Source organism: Mastomys coucha, unplaced genomic scaffold (assembly GCF_008632895.1).
Source record: "Mastomys coucha isolate ucsf_1 unplaced genomic scaffold, UCSF_Mcou_1 pScaffold14, whole genome shotgun sequence".
Classification (NCBI taxonomy): Eukaryota; Metazoa; Chordata; class Mammalia; order Rodentia; family Muridae; genus Mastomys; species Mastomys coucha.
The window spans coordinates 86,955,310-86,961,895 of record NW_022196896.1 but is presented as its reverse complement, the minus strand read 5'-3'; positions in this window follow the sequence as shown (position 1 = coordinate 86,961,895).

Sequence of the window (6,586 nt, the reverse complement as noted above, 5' to 3'; positions counted from 1 at the left end):
CCATCTTCTGAGATCTTCTTCAATTTCCTTCTTCAGAGACTTGAAGTTCTTGTCAAACAGATCTTTTGGCTTATCACTCTTGAGTTATAAAAGCTGTAGCTCAGATTTATTTGAGGCTTCCAGCTGCATGGTCCTAAGAACTAGGCATGCTTCATCTCACTCAGTCCTCACTCCAACCTTGGGAGTGAGGTGGATCATTAGGAGCACCATTATGGGAGCATCATTATCTCCATTTCATGGTTAAGGAAACAAGATCTCAGAGTGGTTCAGCCGTGTGCCCACAATGTAACTCTAAGCAACTATCTTAATTTTTTTTCATTCTGCTAAATGTGACTCTGAGGCAGTGGTTCTCAACCTTCCTAATGCTCTGACCCTTTAATGCAGTTCCTCATGTTGTGGTGACCTCCCAACCAGAAAATTATTTCATCGCTACTTCGTAACTGTTGCGTTTCTCCTGTCATGAATCCTAATGTAAGAATCTGACATGCAGGCTGTCTGATACGGGACCCCGAAAGGGGGACACAACCTACTGGGTAAGAACAGCTTCTCTAGAGTCATCTTTGATCAGGAAGGCGTGGTTCTCAGCAATGCCATGCTTATACTCATGAAGACCCCACCAGAAGAGGAAGCAAAGCCTGTGCAGCCTTGATGTCATTTGAAAGGAAGTTATCCTGACCAGACAAAGAATTGTGCTACCGTCAGCACAGACAGACATATCGTGAACCCAGAAAACAGGCACTGACAAAAGGTTCATGTATTTGTCAATCTGAAGAAAGCGAAGGGGGCATGGCATAGTGAACATAGAGAAAGGTGTGCTGCCCTCCGACTCCAGCTAGGTCATCTCAACAGGGTAAACTTACATACCTAATGTTGTTTGCTAAGAAGATGGTTATGGCTGAAATAGGCGACTGTTCCCGAAATTCTGCATTTCTGAGAATCTGATGGTTTCACTGAGGTTGATCTAAAGACAGTCGCCTACCTCCTGGATGGTATGGCACAGAGGCAGCAAGCATCCTGTGCCTAACTGATTTGTCGTTTTAAGAAACTGGGATATTTGGCTATTTTCTGGAGACCAGAGTGATAGTTAACTATGGGAGAGCTAGGAGAGGGATGCATTTCACTCAGTGTCCTGTACTGAACCTGACGTGACCCTTTTCTATTCCTGACCATGCAATCAGTGGGATTGTAAGCAGGCCACCTCTGACCTCTTCAGGAACTGAAATCCTGTCCAAGCCTTGGGAAAACTGTCATGCTTGGGCTCCCTCCCCCTCTGCTGCAAGTTTTAGAGGCCTTCGAACGTGTTACTTAAAGCAGCACCCCCAGGAAATAGAGCTGTTAACTTCAACATTGCTCTCTGCGTTCGCTCATGTTACTGACCCACTGGGAATCTGTTCCTCCTCCCTGCTTTGCTGTGGCTCCCTGTCTCCTACTCTTTCCCACAAGTTCCCACAGTCACTGAATAAGGAAGGTCAGTCTGAATACATCTGTCCACTTTCCGGAATGTCACAGAAGAGGAGCAGCTGTTGACCTGTTGTCCTGTTTGTCTCCAAAGCAGCTTGGATGAACTCCAGCTAATATATACAGTCTCTACTTCCTATGAGGAATGCAGGGCCAGGGAAATGTGCTTTCCACACTTGCTTTCAATTTTAGCATAAATGCAACCTGCTTTTTAAAATTGGATCTTATATTGCTAATAATTAATGATTATACTTATGGCTACAGTTTATCAACCATTTGCTATGCAAGACAAAAGTAGGACCATCTCAAAGATTTAAGACTTAAAAGTAGTATTCTTTTATTCCTAAGTGATCATACTTAGTTATCTTTACACACACAGACACACACACAGATGTGCACACACACAGAGACACACACACATCTTTATTAACTTCCCACAAGTACACAGGATGAAATTAAAATTGTGCACTTTCTTCTAGAGATAGGAAGGAGAGGTGCTTGAGAAGGGGAAAGAGAGCTAAATGGTGATGTGAGAGAATAAAGAAGTTAATGAAAGCTAAGGCAGGTAGATCAAGAATTTGAGTGCCAGCCTGGGCTGCATACAATCAGTTTCCAGCCAGCCTGAGCCTACATGATGAAACCGTATCTCAAAAAGAATGCACAAGGAAGAACAGGAAAAGACCATTAAGATCAGATGAATCTAGGATTTGTCTAAGAATGCACCTAGAACACCCACAACACCAACGGTACATACGGTGTCTTTTACATGCTGCCTTGACAAAAATTCCAGACTATTTTGGGCTCACAGAACATAGCTCCTATGGTATCCCAGGCCGCTCAGACTTGGAGTGCCTGGCACCGAGCTCACCATCTGCCCAGTCACAGACTCTGGATGGAGATTAGGAATATGGCTAAACCTCATCCCCTCGGGAGTTGGCACTGAGCTAATTTCTCCTGCTATTGCTCACAGTGTGACATTGACTCATGTTTGCTGGACCAAATTATAGGGCTCTTCCGGGAAAGCTGCAGTTGTTCGGCTGACCTCTAAACAGAACAAATAAGCCTAGAAATGTATATAAGTCATATGACATCACCTTAAAAATGCACTTGCTCACCCAATAGAATGGTACAGAGAATATCCAAGGAAGATTAAGGGAATTCCCATGTTCCCCCAAAAATGTAAGCCTTAAAGAAACACAGAGGAAGAAAACCCTAACCTACCTGGAGAGGCATGTGTGGGCAGGGTCACCACGATGCAGAGAATAAGCAAACCCGTCCAGACTACTGTCAGGAGGGGAACGTGCTTTCCAGGCACAGTATAGACTACCAATAAAAGCCTAAAGCTGCTCGGCCTGCTTGTACACCACAAAGAGTTCAATGAAGCGACAATGAAAAGACACCAAGGAAGGCTTGGCTGTGGCAGGCTTGTCACCATGAGTCTCCATGCCACACTTAGACCTTACTCTCTGAACTGAGCTGAGTGAAGAAGCCTTGCGGTAAAGTACAGCACGAATCCCTGCTTGGCTATCCTAGATTTAGGAGACATTCGCATAATGGATCTGGTGTCTAGAACAGGTTTACTAGCCAATGTCAGTTTCATATGATTGCCATCAGTTGCCTTAAGCTCTGTGTCCAGCCCGATTGCTGCGAGCTCAGAGCAGGAGAAGGAGAAAGTGAGCGATAGGCAGTGGTACTCAGGGGACTCCAAGCTCTCGGGGCTGCTACCAGCCATGAAACTGCTCCTTCCCACCTGTCCCTTAAATATTGGCTTTTTTTTTTTCATTGTTGAGGTTTGGAAATGATAATAAATTACTGTCTTCTACTTGCTGACTTAGTTTAAAATCAAGTAGTAAAGACTAAGAAAGGCAAAGGAGTCAGGCTGATGGGCAGGGAACTGTCACTGAGAAAATCTACTGAGACTGTGACTGAGACCTGCAGCCACAGAAAGCAGCCCAGAATCCAGCACATCCACCAGCCACAGGCGTCGCTGGGGAACCACCGGCATTGCTCCAAGGATAGAGCCTTTACTCTTAGCTAGCACATGGTACAGAAAATAGGTTGGTCCCAAAGGTGGGGATGAGATACAAGAGAGTCAGAGGAGATGTGACATCAGGGGAGGGGGTGTGTAAGTCAAGAGAGAAGGCGAGATTTCAGATCCACAACAAAATGCATCCCGGAGAGGAAAACTGAAGGCCCCGAGAAGCAGATGGTCTCTGGGGGGTTGGGGGTTGGGGGAGGGAGTAGGGGACAAGGAAAAAGAGGAAGTGACCCAGAACATAAGCCTGTTTCTTAGTGTCTAGGGTCAGAAGCTGCAGAATGGCAAGCATTGATCGGTCCCTTTTCCAGTTCACTCATACTGTCTCAGAAAACCTGTGTGTGGGAGCTTTTAGTCCATGTTATTGATGAAAAGACCTAGGAGACAGCGACAGGAGACGCAGGCGCACTTCTTTCAGCTCTGAGATCGTGATCTAGGGGGAGCTGATAGATGCCCTGACTTCTTGCTTTTTGTCATTAAATCACAGCTTCAGAATAAGCTACCCCTAGGCTGTGTGAACTGACAGGAGAAGCATCAGAAACTATACTCTCTGGATTATGAGTTCAAGGTCAGCCTGGGTGGCATGAGACCTAGTATAAAGAAGGAAGGAAGCAAGGAAGGCAGGCAGGCGGGCAAGCGCAGGCTAGTTCATACATTGTGGTGGGCGAGAAGTGAATATTCTGTGCGTTTTTACATTCAGCTTTTAGTCTTTGGTGATATGACCAGACATCGTTTCTGTCTCCTCTCCCTCCCTCCAAAATGCAGAAATAGAAGCATTTTCATTTCAGCAGAGAGTGAGAACACGGCGCTTAACTCGGGACTGCCACCTCAGACATTCGGCTAACCTCTCAGGCTTGCTACTGTTGCTGTCTCTGCCGAGAAATTCAGACCTCCAAAAATAGCATCTGTAAGATGGCTGAGCAGTGGGAAGTGGCAGACTGAATGATGATTTGTACTGTGTCTTCAGATGTGGTCCCTAAGGACGGTGAGGCTGCAGCCCACAGGGACTGGGAAGGCTCTGGCTGGCTGCTGGGCTTTGCCCCGGTCCTGGAGGTCATAGTTTCAAAACAAATGATGTCTGTTATTTTTCAGATCACTGTTTAGGGAACATCTGTGGAAATGTACAGTTTGTACCCAATATTAGGGGCACAGTCTCTCAGATCTAATCTCTAAATCTATCACTCTTCTAGTTCTTGGAAATCCAGTCTCTGAATTGGTCTACAAACTGGAAAGTATGTATGTTGTATCTGCACAGACATGGGGTTCACAAAACCTCTTGACTCTTGCCTTTTTGCCACCCAAAAGGAAGTAATGTGTCATATGAGAGTGGATAGGAAAATGAGATTTGTTGAAAATGTGAACTCCTATTACATCCCAGTAACTAAGCCTGACTGTTCTTGACCTTTCTTGTGCCCAGAACCCCTTTACCCATCTAAAAGCCTTATCTCAATATTTTTGAAATGTATAAAATAAATACATATGATTGTAAAATCAAAAAACTCATCTACACTACTAAAACATAGTTTTCATCAGTCAAGCATGGTGGCAAGTCTTTAGTGCCAGCACTCAGGAGACAGAGACAGGCAGATCTGAGTTCAAGATCATCCTCAACTACAGAGTTCCAGGACAGCCAAGCTAAACAAAGAAACTCTGTCTTGGAAAAAACAACAACAAACAAACAAAACAAAACAGTTTTCAAATATTTGAGGGAGGGGTCAATATGGCAGGGTTGGTTTGGAGTGTGTGTGTGTGTGTGTGTGTGTGTGTGTGTTGAGGGGGATCAAACTTCAGGCCTCATTCATAAGATCGCACATTGAGCTACATTCCCCAGAGCCATTTTTAGTTTTCTGATACAGGGTTTCACTGCATAGCCCAGTCCAGCTTGGAATCCATGCCAGTCCTGCCTTGGCCTCCCATTAAAACTGTATACTTCAGCACTTGGCTTTAATTTTTTTCAAAGGAATATTTGCATCAATATTTGTGGTAAGAAAATAATTTGTGATTTCTACTGATGACAAAGTCACAAATAAAGTAAAATTACTGTGGTTCATTACCTAAATATATCACTGCAGTGTTAAATTTCAGTTAGAGAGAATAGTAAAAAAGGAGATGTCGTTTTCCTCACCAAGTTTGTTCAGATGTCTCCCTAAAAAGCCTTGGGTAAGGCAGAACATCTGACAGTCATTAGCACCTCATTTACCTACACAGGAATCATAAACACAAACTCAGCACATGGTCTGGAATCAGAATGCATCTTAATGACATCCATGAGAGAGGACACTGCCCAGATGGTTGTTGTTCTAAAAGATCGTGAAACAGACAGTGTAAATAAAGTTATACACTTCAGCCTCAGTATGACCCAAAACCTCCAGTTCCAAATACCGGCTGAATGCGGATGATGGCTCCCACAGTGGTTTCGATGCTTGGGCCAGAATTACCTGCTCTCCAGTTCACTTGTCTAGTATTTTTTTTCTTGCATTTCCGTTCTGACCACTATTAGTCAGCTGAGGTGAGACCTTACATTCATGATGGGAGGACCCTACCCAAGCTCAGAATCCCTTTTTATTTGTCTGTTTGTTTCTTTTTTATCTTTATGTGTATGTGTGTGTAGACAATGTATGGGAAGAATCTGTGGAGGCCAGAAGAGAGTCTTGGATGCACCAGAACTGGGGTGGCAGTCAACAGTTGCTAGAAGATGGATACTCCTATTCTATAGTGGTATTACCACTGTTAAGTTAACCATGCTCCAGTAAATACACCCAGCCCATGCTCGTGAAAGCAATCCTAACTAGACTCAATGAGTCACATCCTATTCCCCCCCCAAACAAAACAAGAAAATGCATGAAAATAAGAGGCAGGCTGGTTGGGAAGAGGAAGGGGATTCCGCAGAAACAGGCAGGAGGTGTGAGGATGTAATGGGTGCTTATGAGTGTCCTGGTTTGCCTTCAGTTGCTGTAGTAAACACCATGACCAAAAGCCTCTTTTAGTAGAAAGAAGATGATCCACCGCCTGAGGATCCTGTGAGCCGTGCCATGTGCATACTGGAAACAAAACTCCTCTGTAACAATGACAATCACTCTTTTTTTTTTTTTT